Here is a 27,907-nt window from a genome sequence, read left to right as displayed (position 1 = left end):
ACTAGACTATAGACTAGACTATAGACTAGACTATAGACTAGACTATAGACTAGACTATAGACTAGACTATAGACTAGACTATAGACTAGACTAAAGACTAGACTATAAACTAGTTTAGACTATAGACTAGACTATAAACTAGTTTATAGTCTAGTTCTATATGGACAATTTATCAAAAGTTTATAAAAAAAATTACTATAGTACAGAATTTTACATGAATGCAGCACAGTGTCTTACACAGAAAACTTTATACTTTATACTTTATATTTTATACTTTATGCTTTATACTATAGTATAACTGGAAACCACGTTTATTTTTTCCCCGAATTCTTAACAAATGAACTACTGTATTTGACTACCATTTCTATCATATTTCAACCAAAAATACAACCCTAAAGTCACTATGTGTACATTACACTATACCATGAAATATCCTTTTAACTTTATTATATTGTTTTCTATGGGAATAATTTAAATCAAACTAATCTACATATAAAAAACTTTGCCTCATATAGCACTCTCTTTCCCCCATAATACCAGCAATACGAACACAATTTTATGACGAGAAACAAAAAGGGTCTTGGGTACTTGTTTTTCTTTTTCATAATATAAATTTTTAATTTATAGCACAATATTTTTGCTTTAGAATCTAAACAGTTGGTCAAACCAAACTGTATGTTGTCATTATAGACACTTTAGTACTTTTAACTTTATATCTATTATTATTTTAATACTCATATGAAATGAAGTCAAAAGTCACAATATTTAGCTGTTAAGAGTTCAAAATCTAAGAGTAAAAAAAGTTTATTTACTCACTACTGTTTAGGGCAAATGTAACAGGGACATATGTCAGTGGTAACATGTGTCATTTTTGTTTTGCAACCACAACTAACCAACGAAAGACTGTCAAACTGACAGACAATGTTATTAAACATTTATAATTTTTCCTATTTTATTTTTATAATAATAAATAAAGAAAATTTCCTTTTGCGGCAAATACATATATAAGTTGTGAAATACTTAAATTGTAAAGGACTTGTTAAAGAAGGTAGTAGGAGAAGGAGAAAGTGTAAGTTGGAGTAGGAGGGCAGTTTGTTGTCAGTTAAACATGTTTAAATATTTAATAAATCTAAAACTTAAAAAAAAGAAGAAAAAAAATTTGTAAAATTGTTTTAGGTTAAAAATGGTTTTTATTTTTAAAAAAAAAATCTAAAAAAAATATAAACAAACAACACCCTGAGGATAGACTTTAATTAATTTGTATTTTTAACAATAGTTAAAAAAAGGTAGACCACATTTCAAAAAAAAAGTTAAAGCAAAAATATAACGAAAACTTTATGGTCAAAAATACTTGACTTGCTGCTTTTTAAATGTGTCAAGTTATTAAACATTTTTAAGGTAAAATGACAAAAGAAATGTTGAAAAAATGTTTAAAAACAAAATTAATTAATTTTTAAAATTAAAAAAAAAAAAAAAATAAAAAAAAAGTTGAATCCTTCGAGCCGGATTTGAACCAGCGACCTATGGATTTCTACACATTTACAATGTTTCAAACACTACAGTCCACCGCTCTACCAACTGAGCTATCGAAGGTTATAGTGTTTGAGTGGCAAACATTTAACAAGAGCATTTGTTTGTCTGAAGTCTTGTAAAGAGTATTTTGCTTTTGTTGAGTTTTTGTTGTTGTTGTTACTAAAAATAATTTTAATGATCTCTATAGTGTTGGTAAGTGTTTTAATTTAAACAGAGTTGTATACAAGAGGTATTAAATTATATACAGTGGTAGAAAAAAAGTGTTGTTTATGAATTAACAAAAATAAACAATGTTTTTTTTTTAATTTAAGAAAAATTTATTTTATAATAAATCGAGAATTTTTTGAAATTAATTGTAAATAATCAGAAAAAATGTGCAAAATATTTTGAAACTTCTTTTTTTATCCGATAGAACTTACAAAGGGCTTAAACTGTCAAAATAACCGCGCTCACTATTTAACACTATTCAGAATCACTTTTTGAGTCGATTAAGCTATGTCCGTCTGTGTGTTAGGGTTATATAAATCGACTTTCGAATAATCGAACAATCGACTATTTGTCGAAAAAAGTCGAAGTCGACTATTTTGTTCCAAAAAGTCGATAACTCGACTATCGTCTGCGAAAAAAGTCGACTTTGTTAATAAAAGTCTGAAAGTCGAAAAGTCGAAAAAATCGATAACTCGACTATCGTCTGCGAAAAAAGTCGACTTTGTTAATAAAAGTCTGAAAGTCGAAAAGTCGAAAAAAGTCGATAAGTCGAAAAAGTTGATAAGTCGAAAAAAGTCGATAAGTCGAAAAAAGTCGAATAAAGTCGAAAAAAGTCGAAAAGTCGTAAAAAGTCGAAAAAAGGCGGAAAAAGTCGAAAACTCAAAAATTGTAGAAACAAGTCAAAATAGTCGAAAATTTTAAAAAATGTGGAAAAAAAGTAAAAAACTCTAAAATAGTCGGAAGAAAAAAGTAAAAAAAATAGTCGAAAAAAAGTCGAAAGAAGTCGAAAATAGTCACAAAGTCGAAAAAATCGAAAAGTCGGAAAAAGTCGGAAAAAGTCGAAAAAAGTCGAAAAGTCGACTATTTATAAAATACTTATAGTCTAAAAGTCGACTTTTAATTAAATGAAAAAAGTCGAAAAATCGACTTTTCATAAAATGCAAAAAGTCGAAAAGTCGACTTTTAATTAAATAAAAAAAGTCGAAAAGTCGACTTTTCGTTTCAACTATAGAACCCTACTGTGTGTCCATGTAAATTTTGTGCGCACGCTACAGGTTACAATTTTCAAGATAATTTGATAAAATATGACATACTCTTCTTTAGACCTAAAGACGAAAATTATTGAAATCGGTCAATTACCACAACCGTACCCCCCGATTAGGGCTTTGAGTTTATATCTAAGTTTATGTTTTAGAATCTATACAAAAATCGGCAAATCTTGGTTTTATAAAAGTTTAAATGATACTGTCGATTTTCGTAATGATCAGGCCTCATTTGACCCTAGCCCCCATACAAAGTCCTCTTCAGAAAATTACTAGAAAGTGAAAATTCACCTTTAAACACTAGTATCACAATGAAATTCTGCATTAATACGGTTAATGTCATCGTAAATCGCTCTACCAAAATGTATACGGATAGGTCCATATTTACCTTTGCCCCATATATAACCTCTCTTTCAGAAAATCACTTTTTTGGCAAAACATTGCCTAATTTAAGAAATGGCTCTGCCATGTCGACCCTATTTCCTAAAAAATCAAGAGGAAGCTCGTGTTGTGTTCAATGAAGTGGTTTCAATAGGATGGCGCTAAGTGTCATATGCCGAATACAATTACTTAGAGGTCAAAGGTCACAAAAATCACTCCAGTGAAATCACTAGTCAAAATATACAGTTTTTGATAAATTAAAATCTGATTTTAATGAAAAATGTGATTTTAATAAAACTGTGATATTTATAGTAAAAATTTCAAATTTTAGTGAAAATTGGGAATTTAGTGAAAAATTAGATTTCTTGTGGAAAATTATATTTAAAAAAAAAATTGAATTTTAGTAAATTTATGTAAAAACTCCAATTTTTAGTGAAAAAATCGTTTTTTATCGAATAAAATGGGATTTTTAGTGGGAAAATTTTTTAAGACTATTGATAATGAAATCGGATTTTTTTTTACTGAAACTTAGAAGATCGTTCTTCTAACGATCTTAGAAGATCGTTTTTTAACAATAAACTGAATTTCCGCAGGAGAAATTTTAGTAAAAATTGGGAATTTAGTGAAAAATTTAATTTCTTGTGGAATATTATATTAAAAAAATTGGATTTTAGTAAATTTATGTAAAAATTCTAATTATTAGTGAAAAATCGTTTTTATCAAATAAAATGGGATTTTTGGTCAAACAATTTTTGATTTTTTAAGAATAAAATTGATAATGAAATTGGATTTTTTAGTGGAACTTAGAAAACAATATCGTTTTTGAACAATAAACTGAATTTCCGCTGGAGAAATTCATACACATATGAGCGATATAGGTTCTTATAACAAATGTGACCCGAAGTTAAATTCCGGATTCATAAAACAGATTTTGGAAGAATTTTGTATTACGATTGCCTGCATAGTGAACTTATTTATTACTAAACAATTACGGAGGCTCTCATACATATGTACATATATATGTGTGAAGAAACGATGATTGTGGGCCCTATCGTACATTAAGTTAGACAGACTAACAGATAAATGGACTGACATTGCTAGATTGTCTTAGAATCTAATAATGATCCGGAATACATATTTTTTTGTTCCTTTGTAATACATATTCCGAATTGATAATTTTTTTTATTCGTTACGCATTATTCAATACTTTCCCAACATTAGTAGAAAAACGTTTATAGTGGAGTAAGTCTTAATATAAAATATCAAAGTGATGAAGTGGCCCCCACCATTTATGTATTCCCACTTTAATTTCCATTTAAAACTTTTAATTAATTTTAACCCAAAACAAACAAAAATATTCCCACATAAAACTTATTGGTTTTTATTACTTTTAACTAAAAAAAGAATTATAATAGTTTCAAAAAGCTAAATATAATTGTTTCCTAAAAACTAATAAATTTTCCTAGAATAATCATCAAAAGATAAAACCAAATTAAATTTGTTGTTACACTATTTCATTATTTAATGATAAAAACATTAATAAATGAATGGAAATGAAATGAAATGGCCAGACTAGTAATACAAACTATAATTTAATCATTGCAAATGAGATTAAAGTAGATTTTTGTTTTGGGAACATAAATTAGAAAACTCTGTAATTAGAGCGATAATAAATAGTTAATAAAATAAATATGCAATAAAAATTTACTAGTGGGAAGTAAAATATATATTTTGATTACAAATAACACAGAAACTCTTAATATAGGGGACTGACAAAGAATTTCGTTTCTATCGAAAGTGGAATTATTATACATCTTTTAATACTTCAAAAAGTATAGAATATAAAGTATAAAGTATAGAGTATAAAGTATAAAGTATAAATTATAAAGTATAAAGTATAAAGTATAAAGTATAAAGTATAAAGTATTAAGTATTAAGTATAAAGTATAAAGTATAAAGTATAGAGTATAAAGTATAAAGTATAAAGTATAAAGTATAAATTATAAAGTATAAAGTATAAAGAATAAAGTATTAAGTATTAAGTATAAAGTATAAAGTATAAAGTATAAAGTATAAAGTATAAAGTATAAAGTATAAAGTATAAAGTATTAAGTATTAAGTATAAAGTATAAAGTATAAAGTATAAAGTATAAAGTATAAAGTATAAAGTATAAAGTATAAAGTATAAAGTATTAAGTATTAAGTATTAAGTATAAAGTATAAAGTATAAAGTATAGAGTATAAAGTATAAAGTATAAAGTATAAAGTATAAAGTATAAGTATTAAGTATTAAGTATTAAGTATTAAGTATTAAGTATAAGTATAAAGTATAAAGATAAATATAAAGTATAAAGTATAAAGTAAAGTATAAGTATAAAGTATAAAGTGTAAGTATAAAGTATAAAGTACAAAGCACTAAGTATACAGTGTTTTATTTTATTTAAAATATTCCTCTTTAAATTAAATTTTTTGCTTAATTAAACATTTAATTAAAGAAAACTTCAATTGAAAAAAATTATAACCCCCACTGTATACAAAAACTTTGCATCTGATCTAATATACCCTTTTCCCCACCAAATGAACTATTTATACACTTTCAAATAAATAAAGCACAAAATTCCTTTAAAATTTCTAGGAAAAATTCTGCTTTCACAAACAAAAACAAAACTATACCTCATGAGAAGAAAAAATATAATAAAATTGTATAAAAATATGAAATTTACATATTTTTACACTTTAAATGAAAAAAACCACTTACCTTTTAGTTTAAAAACTTTCCCCAAAACCTCAGTTCAGTATTCAGCCAACAGCAGCTGTGCATTGAGTAGACGCTAAATAATGCATTAAATGCTTTATGATGCATTCTAGGAAAAATTAAAATAATAAGATAATATTTTTTATTAGTTTATTTAAGTTAAAACTACAATTACAATTCAAACAAAATCTTAAATTCATTTTTAAATGGAAAAAAGCCGCTGGTATTAAACAAATTTATACAAACATTTTAAGAGACCTAAGAAAATCTTGCAATATTTTCTTATTGGTACAATTTTTTATGCATATTTTCTTTTAGTTTTTCTATTTCAAAAAGTATAACGTAACGTTAACAAAAACAATATAAAATACTATGGTAAGAAATTAGCATAAAATTGAACATGCAAAATCATGCATTTACATATGCATGTACTTAACCAAGAATTGGAGCAAATCGAGCACGAGATTGTTAAAATTTGCATGTAAACAGGGTTTTTTTTTACAAATATTAAATAAAAATTTAATGATTAATTAAGAATGAGGTTCAATTAGGGTATATATTTTTTGATCAAAATGTCTTTACTGTAATCAAGATTAAGCATCCAAAAAACATTTATTCCGTGGTTCCGTAGTGCTGAACTAGAATTGAACTAAAACTAAACTAGAACTGAACTAGAACTGAACTAGAACTGAACTAGAACTGAACTAGAACTGAACTAGAACTGAACTAGAACTGAACTAGAACTGAACTAGAACTGAACTAGAACTGAACTAGAACTGAACTAGAACTGAACTAGAACTGAACTAGAACTGAACTAGAACTGAACTAGAACTGAACTAGAACTGAACTAGAACTGAACTAGAACTGAACTAGAACTGAACTAGAACTGAACTAGAACTGAACTAGAACTGAACTAGAACTGAACTAGAACTGAACTAGAACTGAACTAGAACTGAACTAGAACTGAACTAGAACTGAACTAGAACTGAACTAGAACTGAACTAGAACTGAACTAGAACTGAACTAGAACTGAACTAGAACTGAACTAGAACTGAACTAGAACTGAACTAGAACTGAACTAGAACTGAACTAGAACTGAACTAGAACTGAACTAGAACTGAACTAGAACTGAACTAGAACTGAACTAGAAGAACTAGAACTGAACTAGAACTGAACTAGAACTGAACTAGAACTGAACTAGAACTGAACTAGAACTGAACTAGAACTGAACTAGAACTGAACTAGAACTAAAACCAGAACTGAACTAGAACTGAACTAGAACTGAACTAGAACTGAATTAGGACTGAACTAGAACTGAACTACAACTGAACTAGAAGTGAACTACAACTGAACAAGAACTGAAGTAGAACTGAACTAGAATGAACTAGAACTGAACTAGAACTGAACTAGAACTGAACTAGAACTGAACTAGAACTGAACTAGAACTGAACTAGAACTGAACTAGAACTGAACTAGAACTGAACTAGAAACTGAACTAGAACTGAACTAGAACTGAACTAGAATTGAACTAGAACTGAACTAGAACTGAACTAGAACTGAAACTGAAGAACACTGAACTAGAACTGAACTAGAACTGAACTAGAACTGAACTAGAACTGAACTAGAACTGAAATAGAACTGAACTAGAACTGAACTACAACTGAACCAGAACTGAACAAGAACTGAACTAGAACTGAACTAGAACTGAACTAGAACTGAACTAGAACTGAACTAGAACTGAACTAGAACTGAACTAGAACTGAACTAGAACTGAACTAGAACTGAACTAGACTGACTAGAACTGAACTAGAACTGAACTAGAACTGAACTAGAACTGAACTAGAACTGAACTAGAACTGAACTAGAACTGAACTAGAACTGAACTAGAACTGAACTAGAACTGAACTAGAACTGAACTAGAACTGAACTAGAACTGAACTAGAACTGAACTAGAACTGAACTAGAACTGAACTAGAACTGAACTAGAACTGAACTAGAACTGAACTAGAACTGAACTAGAACTGAACTAAATGAACTAGAACTGAACTAGAACTGAACTAGAACTGAACTAGAACTGAACTGAACTGAATAGAACGGAACTAGGAACTAGAACTGAACTAGAACTGAACTAGACTGAACTAGAACTGAACTAGAACTGAACTAGAACTGAACTAGACCTGAACTAGAACTGAACTAGACACTGAACTAGACTGAACTAGAACTGAACTAGAACTGAACTAGAACTGAACTAGAACTGAACTAGGAAACTGAACTAGAACTGAACTAGAACTGAACTAGAACTGAACTAGAACTGAACTAGAACTGAACTAGAACTGAACTAGAAATGAACTAGAACTGAACTAGAACTGAACTAGAACTGAACTAGAACGAACTAGAACTGAACTAGAACTGAACTAGAACTGAACTAGAACTGAACTAGAACTGAACTAGAACTGAACTAGAACTGAACTAGAACTGAACTAGAACTGAACTAGAACTGAACTAGAACTGAACTAGAACTGAACTAGAACTGAACTAGAACGGAACTAGAACTGAACTAGACTGAACTAGAACTGACTAGAACTGAACTAGAACTGACTAGAAACTGAACTAGAACTGAACTAGAACTGAACTAGAACTGAAACTAGAACTGAACGAGAACTGAACTAGAAAAATAAAAACTAGAACTGAACTAGAACTGAACTAGAACTGGACTAGAACTGAACTAGAACTGAACTAGAACTGACTAGAACTGAACTAGAACTGAACTAGAACTGAACTAGAACTGAACTAGAACTGAACTAGAACTGAACTAGAACGAACTAGAACTGAACTAGACTGAACTAGAACTGAACTAGAACTGAACTAGAAACTTAACTGAAACTAGAACTGAACTATGACTGAACTAGAAACTGAACTAGAACTGAACTAGAACTGAACTAGAACTGAACTAAACTGAACTAGAACTAAACTAGCACTGAAGTAGAACTGAACTAGATCTGAAATTAAAGGAAAAATATTTTAACATTAAGATTAAAAAATGTTATGCATTATATTTTTTAATACTGTAGATTTTATTAATATTATTCTAGTCCTCACTATTACAAATAAATGGATTTCATGGTATTCCATCCTTCTGAGAAATAGCTTAATTATCCCCTTCATTGCTTACAAAATTAATTACATTTTTATCTTCTACACTACATTTCAAAAATTTTCTCAACACATTTCCCCCAATCCACAAATAAACCCAGTTTTATATCCCTTCTGCCTAAATTAGCCAATGGTTATTTAACCGCCTAATGAAGCTGTAAATTACAATTTTATTCCCACAAAAAAAAAACCCTCCATTAATGAGGAGAGTAAAGCCTGGCAACAAGAAAATTCCTTGTACTCCTTAAGAATGTGTCTAAGTATTTTTGGCTTGAATTTGAAATCATTAATCAATTCTTATTATTTCTTCTAACAACAAATGGTGGCAAATTTGTTGCAAAAGCTATAAATTATAGGTTTAAAGTTTTACTTAGTCCTTCTTTTGTCTAAATCTTTTTTATATGTTTTGTATTATTTGCATTTTGATTTTTAAAACAATAGCAAGCGTAATGCTGGCAATATGTCTTTGGAATGAAAAACAAAAAAGTTTTCATTTTATACGAGTGGAAAAAAGTCTGCTAAGTTTAACAATCTAATCCTTTGTTTCCATTGTTGTCTTTATTACATTACATATATATTTTTTGGAACAAAGTAAATGTTTTTGAAAATCTTTTCTAGCTTTTAATTTTTTATAAATTGTTTAAGATTTATTAGGAATTTATTACAAGTTTAGTTGAGTGTGTTAATTTACAGATAGTACATAAACTTAAGCTGGTTAAAAATTTCAGTTAGAGTTTATGTTTTAGGATGAAATATCAGTTCTAGTTCAGTTCTAGTTCAGTTCTAGTTCAGTTCTAGTTCAGTTCTAGTTCATTTCTAGTTCAGTTCTAGTTCAGTTCTAGTCAGTTCTAGTTCAGTTCTAGTTCAGTTCTAGTCAGTTCTAGTTCGTAGTCTAGTTCAGTTCTAGTCAGTTTCTAGTTCAGTTCTAGTTCAGTTCTAGTTCTAGTTCAGTTCTAGTTCAGTTCTAGTTCAGTTCTAGTTCAGTTCTAGTTCAGTTCTAGTTCAGTTCTAGTTCAGTTCTAGTTCAGTTCTAGTTCAGTTCTAGTTCAGTTCTAGTTCAGTTCTAGTTCAGTTCTAGTTCAGTTCTAGTTCAGTTCTAGTTCAGTTCTAGTTCAGTTCTAGTTCAATTCAGTTCTAGTTCAGTTCTAGATTCAGTTCTAGTTCAGTTCTAGTTCAGTTCTAGTTCAGTTCTAGTTCAGTTCTAGTTCAGTTCTAGTTTCAGTTCTAGTTCAGTTCCTAGTTCAGTTCTAGTTCAGTTCTAGTTCAGTTCTAGTTCAGTTCTAGTTTCTAGTTCAGTTCTAGTTCCGGTTTGTTCAGTTCTAGTTCAGTTCTAGTTCAGTTCTAGTTCAGTTCTAGTTCAGTTCTAGGTCAGTTCTAGTTCAGTTCTAGTTCAGTTCTAGTTCAGTTCTAGTTCAGTTCTAGTTCAGTTCTAGTTCAGTTCTAGTTCAGTTCTAGTTCAGTTCTAGTTCAGTTTTAGTTCTAGTTCAGTTCAGTTCTAGTTCAGTTCTAGTTCAGTTCTAGTTCAGTTCTAGTTCAGTTCTAGTTCATGTCTAGTTCAGTTCTAGTTCAGTTCTAGTTCAGTTCTAGTTCAGTTCTAGTTCAGTTATAGTTCAGTTTCTAGTTCAGTTCTAGTTCAGTTCTAGTTCAGTTCTAGTTCAGTACTAGTTCAGGTTCTAGTTTAGTGCTAGTTCAGTTCTAGTTCAGTTCTAGTTCAGTTCTAGTTCAGTTCTAGTTCAGTACTAGTTCAGTTCTAGTTCAGTTCTAGTTCAGTTCTAGTTCAGTTCTAGTTCAGTTCTAGTTCAGTTCTAGTTCAGTTCTAGTTCAGTTCTAGTTCAGTTCTAGTTCAGTTCTAGTTCAGTTCTAGTTCAGTTCTAGTTCAGTTCTAGTTCAGTTCTAGTTCAGTTCTAGTTCAGTTCTAGTTCAGTTCTAGTTCAGTTCTAGTTCAGTTCTAGTTCAGTTCTAGTTCAGTTCTAGTTCAGTTCTAGTTCAGTTCTAGTTCAGTTCTAGATGACATAATTTGGATACAAAACTCTAGCAACTGAATCGTTTATATGGAAAAGTAAAGAAGTAATTCCCTTTCCTTACAACTTAAATAAACATTTATGTATATTTAATTTATAAAAGTCCTGCTCTGCTTCAAGGAATGTCCATTGCTTCATTATGATGTAAATATCCAGGGCACATTGTCATAATATTGAATAAACATTCCTATAAATATTTTCATATTTTTTATTATTTGGGTGTCTCATCACCAAATTTCCTAGTTATTACAAGTTTTTTTTCTTACAAAAAACTGTGTTCTTTAATGCTGATGGGTGGTTAAGCTCCCCATATTATACTTTTTCCTCCTAAATTTCCCATCCAAAAAAAAACAATAAACATCTTAATGGCTCTATTTCAAAGGGATTTGATGTTGGTTTCCTTTACACTTTGGCTTTGCAAGAGTACAAGTTACCCAGCATAGAATTGAATTTTGATTTCGAATTTTCAAAAATTTCTTCAGAATTAGGGAGATTCAATACTGAAATACTTATATCTCAAATTTAAAAAAATAGCACAAATTTATTTTGAGTTTTGAAATCAAACGTCTGTTTTAATGTTTGTTGGGTTATGTTCAAAGTATTACTAGTGTAAATACTTATACATACATATGTTCGCATGTGTCTACGTTTTGTTTCATGTTAACCGAAATTCAAATAGAGATTATAACGAATAAAATAGTAGCATAAAGACACTCTATATGTGAGAATACATTTCCTTAAGGTACGGGATTCAGTAAACTCAGTAAGGCACACAGAAGGAAAGGAAGACAAAAGAAAACAAAAGGAAAAAGAAAGCAAAGCACACACTCACAAGTTGTAAAGACTAATTTCCTTAAGAAAATATATCCGGCAGAGGAATAGCTACACAGATACACTCACACAAATAGGTCATATGTACAAAATCCGGGTTTGCAATAAAAGGACAATTTTTGGATCTGTTACCAAAAATATATTAACTCGACTATATAGACTAGACTATAGACTAGGCTATAGACTAGACTATAGACTAGACTATAGACTAGACTATAGACTAGACTATAGACTAGACTATAGACTAGACTATAGACTAGACTATAGACTAGACTATAGTCTAGACTATAGACTAGACTATAGACTAGACTATAGACTAGACTATAGACTAGACTATAGACTAGACTATAGACTAGACTATAGACTAGAATATAGACTAGACTATAGACTAGACTATAGACTAGACTATAGACTAGACTATAGACTAGACTAGACTATAGACTAGACAATAGACTAGACAATAGACTAGACTATAGACTAGACTAGACTATAGACTAGACTATAGAATGGACTATAGACTAGACTATAGACTAGACTATAGACTAGACTATAGACTAGACTATAGACTAGACTATAGACTAGACTATAGACTAGACTATAGACTAGACTATAGACTAGACTATAGACTAGACTATAGACTAGACTATAGACTAGACTATAGACTAGACTATAGACTAGACTATAGACTAGACTATAGACTAGACTATAGACTAGACTATAGACTAGACTATAGACTAGACTATAGACTAGACTATAGACTAGACTATAGACTAGACTATAGACTAGACTATAGACTAGACTATAGACTAGACTATAGACTAGAACTATAGACTAGACTATAGACTAGACTATAGACTAGACTGATAGACTAGACTATAGACTAGACGATAGACTAGACCTATAGACTAGACTATAGGACTAGGACTATAGACTAGACTATAGGACTGACTATAGACTAGACTATAGACTAGACTATAGACTAGACTATGACTAGACTATAACTAGACTATAGACTAACTATAGACTAGACTATAGACTAGACTATAGACTAGGACTATGACTAGACTATAGACTAGACTATAGACTAGACTATAGACTAGACTATAGACTAACTATAGACTAGACTATAGAACTAAGACTAATAGACTAGACTATAGACTAGACTATAGACTAGACTATAGACTAACTATAGACTAGACTATAGACTAGACTATAGACTAGACTATAGACTAGACTATAGACTAGACTATAGACTAGACTATAGACTAGACTATAGACTAGACTATAGACTAGACTATAGACTAGACTATAGACTAGACTATAGACTAGACTATAGACTAGACTATAGACTAGACTATAGACTAGACTATAGACTAGACTATAGACTAAGAACATTTTTCAACTTCTTTGATAGAATACCCACTTTTTCCCTTAAGAATCCCCAAATTTAACTAATTTGATTTTTACGTGGGTATGTTTACTTCTCTGTGTGTGTATGTATGTATGTATGTAAAATATGGTTGTTTCCTAGTCACAAAATACCCATATTGTTGTAGTCTAATAACTACAGGTTTATTGTTTTCCTTTTTTCTCCTAATCTCTCCCTCTCTCTAGCTTCTTTTGTTTTTGCCATCTTTATATCTACATATTAGTGCTGTTAAAGTATTGAGTAGTGGGTATCGAGTATCGAGTATTTGCCCTATTTTTTGGGTACTCAATACTAAAAAGTAGTTACTCAATACTTTCAGACTTGTATATGGATTTAACTTATTTAAATTTAACGGCTATGATGTGAAAAAATACAGCTCTAAAATCTAATATAGACCATATCATTATTAGAAATGCAACTCTTAGCAATATCAAATCAATGTAAAAATAATTTAAACACTGCAATAATAGTTAAAAAGTTACAAATATTTATCGACGCTATCTAAAAAAATAAAATGTCTCAAAAGAGGTGTGATGTCTGGTCTAACTTTACTTAAAAAAAGGAAAAATTCCTCGTTTTTAATTTAAAATAAAACCGTTAAAAGTATCGAGTAGTATTGAGTACCCAAACGAAAAGTATTGAGTAGTATTGAGTAATCAAAAGTAGTAGAATATTACAGCACTACTACATATTTCCTGTTGCGTAAGTTGATTCCCAATTTACTGGGTCTTTTCCAAGAATAAAACTTAAAGTTAATAACACTTGTTTACCATCTACAACATCTACTTTTTAATGGCTAATCCGGACAAAGCAGAAGACAAAAGATTTCCCTCACCTTTTTGTTTTTTTGTTCTCGTCTTCTAGTTACTTCATTTATTTTCTTGTTAAACAAAGTTTAAAAATCAAATTTTGAAGTTTTTAGAAACACGTGTAGAAGTTTTTTTTGCATTATGAATATTTTAAATGACTAGTCACTAGTTATTAGAAGAAAAGTGTTTATAGTTCTTTCTTAAGGGAATGTGGGAATTAGGAAGGAAATTATTTTTAATGTAAAAAACTTTAGTTTGAAGCTTATCAAAGTTATGGTAAAGTTTCAGGTACATTTACTTTAGTTTTTGATTGTTTTTATACATTTTATATAAAGGTAATTAAAATTCTTTTGATTTTGTCATTATATTTCCTTAGATGACCAGCAGCAAAACTAAATTAACCTGAAAGTTTTGGAATTTTGGTTACTTGTATAGATCGATATCTTATTTTAAAGTCTCACAGAGATTTCGATTGATATAGAAAGCTTGAACTTAAAACCCCTGTTCTTTCTAAATATCATGGACCGACTAATATGACTAAATTGAACACATTGGACTTTAATTTTTTTCATTTGTTTTATATTATGCTATATTTGTCTATATATGTATTGAAATAAAGAATGTTTGGTGTTGACCAATATCGGTCCAACTGAAAAATTTACCAAAATATTCGCTAGAAATATGAAACCAATTGAAGCACTACAAGACCTATATAGAAGGAGCTTGGGGAACGAAATTTCAACAAATCTCTTCTGTTATTCCCAAATTTTATTTAAGATTGCTAAAATCGGTTGGTCAGATTTAGAACAAAAAGTTCGCCTGCATGTCGTTCAAAGTAATTCAAACGAAATTGAGCATATACTAGGGGTCTTAGGAAACCAGCAGTTGACACACGTACGAATAAATTGCTACAATTTTCTCATGGCTCTTCTAGATGCAACAGAAATGACGGAAGAGATTTCGAGATGTCGTAATTTGGGCCCTGATCTTTATAATTAAAGAATTCAAAAGAATATAGCGGTACTTCAATTCCTCCGCTTGGCCGAAAGATAGTTTGAACTTTATTAGAACGAATCCAGAGGTTCGTCCAACTATTGTGGACCTTTTAACCAACTGTTATCCAACACAATTTGTTTTTCATTCTTCTTGACCAAATTTTTTTACCCAACACTACTATAGTGGGGAGGGTATTTTGCGTTTGTGCTGTTATTTGTAGCAACCAAAAATATTGTTCCCACACCCATCTTAAAGTACACCAAACGGCTCAGAATCACTTCCTGAGCCGATTAAGCTATGTCCGTCTGTTTGTACATGCGTCTGTGTGTCCATGTAAACCTTGTACGTACTCCACTGGTCGCAATTTTCAAGATAATTTTATGAAATTTGACACATACTCTTCTCTTGGCCCAAGATTAAGCCTATTATACCTAACCTCCCTACATCCGTATCCCGCAATAGGATTTTAGAGCACACATATAAGTTTAAAAAATTCGACCAATTTTGGTAAAGGTCGGGCCTCATTTGACCTCAAAACAAAGGCCCTTCAGAAAATACCTTCTTACAGCTTTTTAATGCAGAATTTTTATTTATTATTTTAACAAACATTTATAGCCCTCACTGTGATGAGAACTGTAGTTTAGTTTTTAATAGCTGATATAAGGGAGGTGGGCGTGTCCTTATACCGATGTTTTTAGAAATTCAAAATTTTGATTAAATAAGCTACCAGACACACACATACACACATCCTAATATTGAACGCATTCTGATGAAAACTGTAGATACAAAGAGGTTTTTAAGCTTTATGTTAGATGGGAGGTGTGGGCGTGTCTTTGGACCGATTTTTTAGAAATTTAGGATTTTTGTTAAATAAGCTACTAGTCACACACACTCACACATATTCTAATTTAACATAAAATATAGATAGACAAACATACGCTTTATTATATGGGAGAAATGGGCGTGGTCTTTGCACCGATTTCTGATTGAAATTTACAAATTTTCTTAATTTCAGCCACTACCATACCAAATTTCATAGTCCTGTGGTAACTTCTCTAATTTTGTCGATTCGTTATATGGAAACAAAGTACTGTGCCTTGTCACTATTTTAAGAATCAGAACACTCCTCTAATTTTGTCGATTCGTTATATGGGAACAAAGCACTGTGCGTTGTCACTACTTTTAGAATCAGTTCTTAGGAATATTATGATTTTCTGGAACCAGTTCAAAAGAACATACTGAAACAACGTCTTAGAAGGGTTCCATAGACTATAGACTAGAATAAAACTTCCACAACTTCACATAAACTCATATAAGTTCTTTAACAATTTTTCGGAAAGGTTCAAGAATGGACTCAATAAAATGTTTATAGGTTCTTCAGCTTCAATAAAACTATTGAAGGGGTCAATTTCGAATACACTGTACACAACATCTGGGAAACGTTCCGTAGACTATAGACTAGAATAAAACTTCTACTGTTTCCACAGTTCAGATAAACACATATAAGTTCTGTAAAAACTTTTTGGAACAATGGACTATGGGATAAAACTTCTACAGATGACACAGCTTTCGAAGGAGACAGATGAGATTTGACGGTACAGAAATTCCAACAGTTTCCACACCTTATAGATAAAGATCTAATAAAACTTCCACAACTTCACATAAACACATATAAGTTCTTTAAAAACTTTTCGGAAAGTTTAAAAAAATAACTTAATAAAACTTTTATAAGTTCCCCAGCTTCAATAAAACTTTTGAAGGGGACTATTTCGAATACACTGTACACAACATCTGGGAAACGTTCCGTAGACTATAGACTAGAATAAAACTTCTACTGTTTCCACAGTTCAGATAAACACGTATAAGTTTTGTAACACATTTTTGGAACAATGGACTATGGGATAAAACTTCTATAGATGACACAGCTTTCGAAGGAGACAGATGAGACTTGACGGTACAGAAATTCCAACAGTTTCCTCACCTTATAGATAAAGATCTAATAAAGATCACATAAACATATATATGTACGTTCTTTATCAACTATTCGGAAAAGTTCAATAAAGAACTCAATAAAACTTTTACAGGTTCCACAGCTTCAATAAAACTTTTCAAGGGGACAATTTCGAATACACTATAACAACATCTTGGAAACGTTCCGTAGATTATAGACTAGAATAAAACTTCTACTGACTCCACAGTTCAGATAAACACATATAAGTTCTGTAACAACTTTTTGGAACAATGGACTATGGGATAGAACTTCTACAGATGACCCAGCTTTCGAAGGAGACAGATGAGACTTGACTATACCAAAATTCCATCAGTTTCCACACCTTATAGATAAAGATCTATCTATAAGTTGTGGAAACATATCAAAATTCTGAATCAAAGTCTAAACTATAACAACTGCAGCTAAAATTCAACATTTTGATAGAGACTTTTAACTTTTCTTTAACCAAAGATTTTCCAAATTTTAAAGATTTTATTAAAAAAAAAAAACTAAATCAACACTTTTTTTCTTAAATTTAAAACAAATTTTTTAAAAAATTATTTTCTTACTTTTTCATTTCACTTAATTTTTGTAAACAGTTTTTTCTTCTTTTATTTACAATGAGAAAAATTACATATTTTTCGCACAATTTTTTATATTTACACAAAAAAATTAATTTTACAATTTTTTTTATAAATATGAATAATATGAATTTATTTAAATATTTATATAGAATTTTTATATACACAGCTGTTTTTTTGCAAAGTGAAATCAATTTTAATTAAAAGAAGAAAACACTAAAACACACACACACATGGACACTGACTTGAATTTATACTATTTTTTTTTTTAATTTAAATATTTACACTAAAATATTTTTGGCAAATTTTTTTTATACAAATTATTTATATTTTTTTTATTAAATAAGCCCAGAAAAAAAAACATTAAAATATTCCAATTTATAATTGCAATGTACTCAATATTTTATTAAACTTTTTTTGCAAATGTAAATAATTTAAAACAAATTTTTGTTTTTTCCATAAATTTTAAGTATTTTTTTTTTTTTTTTTTTTGAAATTTTTGTTTAAATTTTAATTTTTTTACTAAAACACTTCAAATTGAAAATATTACAAACCGACGCGCGTTTAAAGTATTTTTTTATTTTAATTGTTTTTGTTTTTTATGTATTAAATTTATTTCTTTTTTTTTTTCTTATTTATAATTTTCGCCATTTAACACGAACTTTACGGCACGAATGTTGAAAAGAAACTGTTTTTAAACCAAAATTCTAAATAAACATTTGCAGGAAAAATTTCATGTGAATCGAGGGAAATCCAAAATGAAAACTTAAAATTCCTTTAGTTTTTCAAAGCACTAGCAATACTTTTAACCGTGTTAGAAGCTTTTTTATAGCAATTCTAAAAGCTTTTGGTTATTATAAACTCTCTGGTGGAGAGAGCATGCTCATTGTGTCGCTCTTAAGGAAATTGCCTTTTTATATTTATTCTCTATTTAAAAAAATATAAACACCTGTAACCATGTTTTGTTTTTAGGGAAAATCATTTGGCGGAAAAGTTCTATTGTTTATTTATATTTGTTGTTGTAGTAGTATGCTGAGCATTTTGCCGGTATTCATTCATTTTATTATTTATAAGAAATGAGAGAGGGAGATATAGCGAGAGGATACGATAAAAAGAAATAGGAGTGTAGTTGAGTTTCAGGGCAAAAATTGGCATCACAGAAAGGGAAATTACTTTTCCTACGGAGTGGGAGAGTAGCATAAAAGTAGTTCTGCTACTAGTTCTACTTAGACTAGAATATATACCAGGCCATAGATTAAAATATGGACTAGACCATAGAAAAAACAAGAAAGTATAGTCGGGCGTGACTGACCATATGATACCCTACCCCAGTTATGAATATTAAATGTGATCTATTTTTCATAATAAATCATTTATCTGGAATATTACCTCGATTCCGATTTATTTAAGCAATTAATTGACGAAAAACTAATTTTCTGAAAGAGGCTTTATATGGGGGATATGAGCAAATGTGAACCGATCCCGATAAAATGGGCTGGATAGATTTATATTTATATAATAATAGTATGTGATAAGTGTTAATAAGTGAATTGCGGATATTCAAGTCATTTTCCGAAGGAGGGCTTTGTATGGGGACTAGGGTCAAATGAAGTAAGATCATTTAGAAATTCGGCACGGTCATCAAGGCTTGTACAAAATTTAGTTGTGCGAACATTTATATTATAAATAATTATGAGCTCAAAAGCTCTTTTCGGAGGGTCAGTTGTATGGGGGCCAGGTGAAATAATGGAACGATTTTAACCATTTTCAATAGGCTTCGTCCTTGAAAAGAAACATGTATGCCAAATTTCATCAAATTATCTTGAAAATTGCGACCTGTACTTTGATAACAACGTTTACATGGACACACGGACGGTCGGACGGACATCGTTTAATTAACTCAGAAAGTGATTCTGAGTCAATCGGTATACTTAAAGCTATATTTTAGTGCGTTACAAACATCAACACAAACGCATAATACCCTTCACACTATAGTAGTGTAGGGTATAATTATAAACTAAACTATAAACCAGAATATAGACAATGCTATAGACTAGGCTTTAGACTATAGACTATAATATACTATAGTGTAGTATATAGTCTAGACTGTAGTCTAGTACATCGCCTAGACTATAGTCTAGTATATAGTCTAGTCTATAGTCTAGTCTATAGTCTAGTCTATAGTCTAGTCTATAGTCTAGTCTATAGTCTAGTCTATAGTCTATAGTCTAGTCTATAGTCTAGTCTATAGTCTAGTCTATAGTCTAGTCTATAGTCTAGTCTATAGTCTAGTCTATAGTCTAGTCTATAGTCTAGTCTATAGTCTAGTCTATAGTCTAGTCTATAGTCTAGTCTAGTCTATAGTCTAGTCTATAGTCTAGTCTATAGTCTAGTGTCTATAGTCTAGTCTATAGTCTAGTCTATATCTAGTCTATAGTCTAGTCTATAGTCTAGTCTATAGTCTAGTCTATAGTCTAGTCTATAGTCTAGTCTATAGTCTAGTCTATAGTCTAGTCTATAGTCTAGTCTATAGTCTAGTCTATAGTCTAGTCTATAGTCTAGTCTATAGTCTAGTCTATAGTCTATAGTCTAGTCTAGTCTATAGTCTAGTCTATAGTCTAGTCTATAGTCTAGTCTATAGTCTAGTCTATAGTCTAGTCTATAGTCGTCTATAGTCTAGTCTATAGTCTAGTCTATAGTCTAGTCTATAGTCTAGTCTATAGTCTAGTCTATAGTCTGTCTATAGTCTAGTCTATAGTCTAGTCTATAGTCTAGTCTATAGTCTAGTCTATAGTCTAGTCTATAGTCTAGTCTATAGTCTAGTCTATAGTCTAGTCTATAGTCTAGTCTATAGTCTAGTCTATAGTCTAGTCTATAGTCTAGTCTATAGTCTAGTCTATAGTCTAGTCTATTCATAGTCATAGTCTATATAGTCTAGTCTATAGTCTAGTCTATAGTCTAGTCTATAGTCTAGTCTATAGTCTAGTCTATAGTCTAGTCTATAGTCTAGTCTATAGTCTAGTCTATATGTCTAGTCTATATCTAGTCTATAGTCTAGTCTATAGTCTAGTCTATAGTCTAGTTCTATAGCTCTCTATAGTCTATCTAGTCTAGTCTATAGTCTAGTCTATGTCTAGTCTATAGTCTAGTCTATAGTCTAGTCTATAGTCTAGTCTATAGTCTAGTCTATAGTCTAGTCTATAGTCTAGTCTATAGTCTAGTCTATAGTCTAGTCTATAGTCTAGTCTATAGTCTAGTCTATAGTCTAGTCTATAGTCCCTAGTCTATAGTCTAGTCTATAGTCTAGTCTATAGTCTAGTCGATAGTCTAGTCTATAGTCTAGTCTATAGTCTAGTCTATAGTCTAGTCTATAGTCTAGTCTATAGTCTAGTCTATAGTCTAGTTATAGTCTAGTCTATAGTCTAGTCTATAGTCTAGTCTATAGTCTAGTCTATAGTTCGTCTATAGTCTAGTCTATAGTCTAGTCTAGTCTAGTCTATGTCTAGTCTATAGTCTAGTCTATAGTCTAGTTCATAGTCTAGTCTATAGTCTAGTCTATAGTCTAGTCTATAGTCTAGTCTATAGTCTAGTCTATAGTCTAGTCTATAGTCTTATAGTCTAGTCTAGTCTAGTCTATAGTCTAGTCTATAGTTAGTCTATAGTCTAGTCTATAGTCTAGTCTATAGTCTATCTATAGTCTCTATAGTCTAGTCTTAGTCTAGTCTATATCTAGTCTAGTCTATCTAGTATAGTCTATAGTCTAGTCTCTATCCAGTCTATAATCTAGTCTACAATCTAGCCTACAATCTAGTCTATAATTTAGTGTATAATTTAGTCTATAATTTAGTCTAAATCTAGTCCATAATCTAGTCTATAGTCTAGTCTATAGTCTAGCCTATATATATGTATGTACATTTTATTTTTTTTTCCCCATTTAGTTGGTTTCATTAAGCTTAGTTTTGAAAATTATAGCTCTCTTTCAAAGAGAGGGTTTCCTCAATTTCTCTCACTCTCTCATTCCAAAAACAAGTGTTTGATTTTTTCTATTTAAAGAGTTCAGCCCACCTGCCTGCCTTCCTTTTTAAAATAAACACAAAAGCACTTAAAACACAAAGTGTGTTTTGTACTTTTGCTTTGACTTTTTAGTGCTTTTTTATAAAAACTAAAAGAAATTTATATTTTTAGAAAAATATCCTTTTGTTTTTGTATTGTATTTTAAAATAAAAACAAAGGAAAGAAAATCTACTTGTAGGAGTATTAAGAATAAAGTGTGTAAGACTTAAGTCAAATTTTTTATATATTTCCTTATAGAAAATGTAATAATTATGGCTTTTTAAATCCTTTGAAGACAAGAAAAAAAAAAAAGAAAAAACTAAAGGAAAAACGAACATAACAAAAATCTAGCATCTCACAGAAAAAGAAAAGAGTTCTAAAAGTAAAGGGAAGCTAGCTCAACAGTTGTCATAGAGTTTATATGTACATACTATTGTTTACTTTAGGAATGCTTAAGCCCTGTAGATTTAAAGAAAACATTAGTCAGCTAGAACCTTTACCGTTTTTTAGTATTTAGACAGATTAGTTTTTTTTAAATTTATTACAAAATTTTATGACAGGAATGTCAAGTACTTTTTCTTAGTATAGCCCTCATATATAAATGTAATGTAAATATTGTTGTTTCCTCATTTCTCTCTCATTCTCTTTTATATCCTTCATAATCCCATCAAACATTTAAAGTTCGAAACTGTTGTGGGTTGTGGCTGATAATCAGACCAGAATACTCATTTAACAAAAACTATTTTGCGCTTCTAGAAGTATACTTTTATGTTACTTCTAGATGACAATTGGAAGATTGTACACAGTTTACAAATTTTAATGGAATTTCTAATATCAAGAAGTATATAATAAACCCTCTTCTAGAAAATAATACGTGACGTTTAAGATAACAGTTGGAAGATTGTGTCTTAAAATTTACGGGCCTTATAGACGACTAGACTATAGTCTATGAACAGTTCTTTTCGACAGAAGATCTAAATAACAGTACTTCGGGAATTCAATAAATGAGCAATTTTATCGTCTTATTACGGGAAGATAGATACTTCTGAAAGACTTCCTCAAGAAAAAATGTTTGCTGGGTTATTAAGCTTTAACTCTTAATATCATGAAGTTGTGAGTGTGTATGTATTTGTTTGTTATCCTTTTGTTATTGTTTTGTTTTTGTTTCGGGTTTTTTTATTGTCAAACATGTCGTCATTGTTTTTGTTATATTTATTTTTCCTCTCTCTCCCATTACTTGTTGTCATTCGTATTGTAGAAAAAAAAAATGTTGTCAACATTTATGTGGGTACTTAAATAATTTTAAGGTTGAGTGAGTCCATTAAAACGGCAATTTTAAACTTAATTAACTTCTACTACAACATTTATCTTCCTGCTGCTGCTGTTGAACGTCATTACATGTTGCACGTTCTTGTAACACGTTTGTGTCTGTATGATTTTTGGCATTAAATTATTTTACGATGTGATTTCATTGTATTCTCATTAAAGAGGCGACATTGTTGCAACGATTTTGTTATGAAGAAGGGGGGCAAGATAAGGTTGTTGATATTTTTATAATGAAATAATCATTAACTATTGTTATAAAGTTGTTATTGTTCTTTTATGACAATAAATGATGAAACTGCAATAATGTCGATGGTTAAGATGAGGTGCTGATGATGTTAATAAAATCAATTTTTATTATTTAATTTATCTTAAGCAAAAAAAAACTAACTAACTAACTAACTAACTAACTAACTAACTAACTAACTAACTAACTAACTAACTAACTAACTAACTAACTAACTAACTAACTACTAACTAACTAACTAACTAACTAACTAACTAACTAACTAACTAACTAACTAACTAACTAACTAACTAACTACTAACTAACTAACTAACTAACTAACTAACTAACTACTAACTAACTAACTAACTAACTAACTAACTAACTAACTAACTAACTAACTAACTAACTAACTAACTAACTAACTAACTACTAACTAACTAACTAACTAACTAACTAACTAACTAACTAACTAACTAACTAACTAACTAACTAACTAACTAACTAACTAACTAACTAACTAACTAACTAACTAACTAACTAACTAACTAACTAACTAACTAACTAACTAACTAACTAACTAACTACTAACTAACTAACTAACTAACTAACTAACTAACTAACTACTAACTAACTAACTAACTAACTAACTAACTAACTAACTAACTAACTAACTAACTAACTAACTAACTAACTAACTAACTAACTAACTAACTAACTAACTAACTAACTAACTAACTAACTAACTAACTAACTAACTAACTAACTAACTAACTAACTAACTAACTAACTAACTAACTAACTAACTAACTAACTAACTAACTAACTAACTAACTAACTAACTAACTAACTAACTAACTAACTAACTAACTAACTAACTAACTAACTAACTAACTAACTAACTAACTAACTAACTAACTACTACTACTAACTAACTAACTAACTAACTAACTAACTACTAACTAACTAACTAACTAACTAACTAACTAACTAACTAACTAACTAACTAACTAACTAACTAACTAACTAACTAACTAACTAACTAACTAACTAACTAACTAACTAACTAACTAACTAACTAACTAACTAACTAACTAACTAACTAACTAACTAACTAACTAACTAACTAACTAACTACTAACTAACTAACTAACTAACTAACTAACTAACTAACTAACTAACTAACTAACTAACTAACTAACTAACTAACTAACTAACTAACTAACTAACTAACTAACTAACTACTAACTAACTAACTAACTAACTAACTAACTAACTAACTAACTAACTAACTAACTAACTAACTAACTAACTAACTAACTAACTAACTAACTAACTAACTAACTAACTAACTAACTAACTAACTAACTAACTAACTAACTAACTACTACTAACTAACTAACTAACTAACTAACTAACTAACTACTAACTAACTAACTAACTACAACTAACTAACTAACTAACTAACTAACTAACTAACTAACTAACTAACTAACTAACTAACTACTACTAACTAACTACTAACTACCTACCTAACTAACTAACTAACTAACTAACTAACTAATCGAATTTTCTTTGAAAAGTCGATTCTTCATAGAAAAGTCGATTTTTCATAGAAAAGTCGAATTTTCATAGAAAAGTCGAATTTTCATAGAAAAGTCGAATTTTCATAGAAAAGTCGAATTTTCATAGAAAAGTCGAATTTTCATAGAAAAGTCGAATTTTCATAGAAAAGTCGAATTTCATAGAAAAGTCGAATTTTCATAGAAAAGTCGAATTTTCATAGAAAAGTCGAATTTTCATAGAAAAGTCGAATTTTCATAGAAAAGTCGAATTTTCATAGAAAAGTCGAATTTTCATAGAAAAGTCGAATTTTCATAGAAAAGTCGAATTTTCATAGAAAAGTCGAATTTTCATAGAAAAGTCGAATTTTCATAGAAAAGTCGAATTTTCATAGAAAAGTCGAATTTTCATAGAAAAGTCGAATTTTCATAGAAAAGTCGAATTTTCATAGAAAAGTCGAATTTTCATAGAAAAGTCGAATTTTCATAGAAAAGTCGAATTTTCATAGAAAAGTCGAATTTTCATAGAAAAGACGAATTTTCATAGAAAAGTCGAATTTTCATAGAAAAGTCGAATTTTCATAGAAAAGTCGAATTTTCGTAGAAAAGTCGAATTTTCGTAGAAAAGTCGAATTTTCGTAGAAAAGTGGAATTTTCATAGAAAAGTTGAATTTTTTAGAAAAATAGAAAACCGGATTTTAATGAAAAAATTGGTTTTAGCGGTTTTATGCTAAATAAACAGTAGAGATCTATGTTTTGTTCATATGAGAGATTATGACAGGATATGTTTATGCCTTTTTTCTTAAAATAATCTTTTTTTACTTTGGATTAGCCTGTTATTAATTTATTTTGCAATATCTTATGTTTTTGTTTAACCATCTTGATCCCTCTCTATTTATACAAAATTAATCATATTTTAAAAATTAAAATGTAATAATATTTAATCATCATATTTAGCCAAAAGTACGCCAGCAACAATTCTAATGATCTTTATAATTTGTTTATAAATTTTTCTAATTTTTCCATCAAAACATTATATTTTTGTTTTTCTTAATTTTCAAATTAAAATTCATTTACGAGTAAATATTTTTAAAAATTTCACACACTCATTGTTTTGATCGTTCTAATCAGATTAAGTTTATTAAACATTTAAATCAAATATAAATTTTCTTCGAACAAAAAGCAGAAATACCGCAGCTATTATTAGGAGGAGAAAAATAAAAATGGAATTAAGGCAAATTAGAAAAGACGAATCATAAATACCCTTCACTGGAACCTGAAAGATTTTCTTAAACAAATTTGATAACTATATCTCTACTATTGTCTAATGAACGATTTGGCTGATTTCCATTTATAAGCTACAAGTGCAAAAATGGGGATTACTGGACTAGATTTTTTTTAAAAGTCAAAAGTTTTCATATTCGGATACTGTGATTTTCTTTATATTTAGTGGTTTACTCGGTCGTTTTTTTAATCAATTAATTTGATTTTTTGAAGCCAACTTCTGGCAAGTTTAATTGATCTAAAAATACCCCTAACGTCTAGCTAAGGCGTTTAAAGGCTTTGCTTAACAGAAAAGCGTAAATCTGTAATATTAGCAAGTAATTTTCATATAATTTGCTATTAGCTAATAAATCACTATTCATCATCATGAACGTAAAAGTTTTGATATTTTTCCATCTAATGGTGTAATAAAAATTTGATTGAAAGTGAAATTTAACAAAATGTATTTTTATATTTAGCACCAACAAAAATTCTTACATAAAAAATGTTGAAAATTTCAAGAATTTTAAAAATATTCACACTATAAACACAAATAAATAACGAGAAAAAAAAAAAACACATACATTTTTAAAACAATGATGATGCATTTTTTTATAACAAAATAAAAGAAACATTTCATTTTAAACTGCATTTTTAGAAAAACAAAACAAAAATATAAAAAAAGAATCAATAAAAAAATTATAAAAAAAAGAAAATGTTTGTTGTTTCGGTGATGCCAAAACAAAAAGAACAACACAAAAATTGTATTAAAAAATGTACGTAAAAGAAATTAGTATTAGGGAGGCAGCTAGACTATAGTTCAAACTATAATGCAGACCTTAAATCAGACAATATAGTCTCTACTATAGTCTGGACTATAGTCTGGACTATAGTCTCTACTATAGTCTGGACTATAGTCTCTACTATAGTCTGGACTATAGTCTCTACTATAGTCTGGACTATAGTCTCTACTATAGTCTGGACTATAGTCTCTACTATATAGTCTGGACTATAGTCTGGACTATAGTCTCTACTATAGTCTGGACTATAGTCTCTACTATAGTCTGGACTATAGTCTCTACTATAGTCTGGACTATAGTCTCTACTATAGTCTGGACTATAGTCTCTACTATAGTCTGGACTATAGTCTCTACTATAGTCTGGACTATAGTCTCTACTATAGTCTGGACTATAGTCTCTACTATAGTCTGGACTATAGTCTCTACTATAGTCTGGACTATAGTCTCTACTATAGTCTCTACTATAGTCTGGACTATAGTCTCTACTATAGTCTGGACTATAGTCTCTACTATAGTCTGGACTATAGTCTCTACTATAGTCTGGACTATAGTCTCTACTATAGTCTGGACTATAGTCTCTACTATAGTCTCTACTATAGTCTGGACTATAGTCTCTACTATAGTCTGGACTATAGTCTCTACTATAGTCTGGACTATAGTCTCTACTATAGTCTGGACTATAGTCTCTACTATAGTCTGGACTATAGTCTCTACTATAGTCTGGACTATAGTCTCTACTATAGTCTGGACTATAGTCTCTACTATAGTCTGGACTATAGTCTCTACTATAGTCTGGACTATAGTCTCTACTATAGTCTGGACTATAGTCTCTACTATAGTCTGGACTATAGTCTCTACTATAGTCCTGGACTATAGTCTCTACTATAGTCTGGACTATAGTCTCTACTATAGTCTGGACTATAGTCTCTACTATAGTCTGGACTATAGTCT

The 27,907-nt window shown here is 29.7% G+C and overlaps 1 long non-coding RNA gene and 1 other non-coding gene across 2 annotated transcripts in view; both read right to left on the bottom strand.

Moving 5' to 3' along the window:
• The window catches only part of LOC119608198, a 167,775-nt gene that overhangs the window by 116,706 nt on the left and 23,162 nt on the right, over positions 1 to 27,907 (bottom strand). The window contains exon 2 of the long non-coding RNA XR_005231803.1: positions 5,923 to 6,028. This is a non-coding gene — a long non-coding RNA (uncharacterized LOC119608198). The remainder of the gene's footprint in view (positions 1 to 5,922; positions 6,029 to 27,907) is intronic.
• Trnay-gua lies at positions 1,494 to 1,593 on the bottom strand. Its single transcript has 2 exons — positions 1,557 to 1,593; positions 1,494 to 1,529 (listed from the first exon to the last, which is right to left on the bottom strand). It is a non-coding gene; the product is annotated as a tRNA-Tyr (tRNA).

The sequence above is a fragment of the Lucilia sericata genome, unplaced genomic scaffold (assembly GCF_015586225.1).
Source record: "Lucilia sericata isolate MDLA Ls3-8-SP2 unplaced genomic scaffold, ASM1558622v1 Contig000806F_arrow, whole genome shotgun sequence".
In the NCBI taxonomy this organism is placed as follows: Eukaryota; Metazoa; Arthropoda; class Insecta; order Diptera; family Calliphoridae; genus Lucilia; species Lucilia sericata.
The sequence above is the reverse complement of the archived record's forward strand: the minus strand, read 5'-3'. Positions and strand labels throughout refer to the sequence as shown.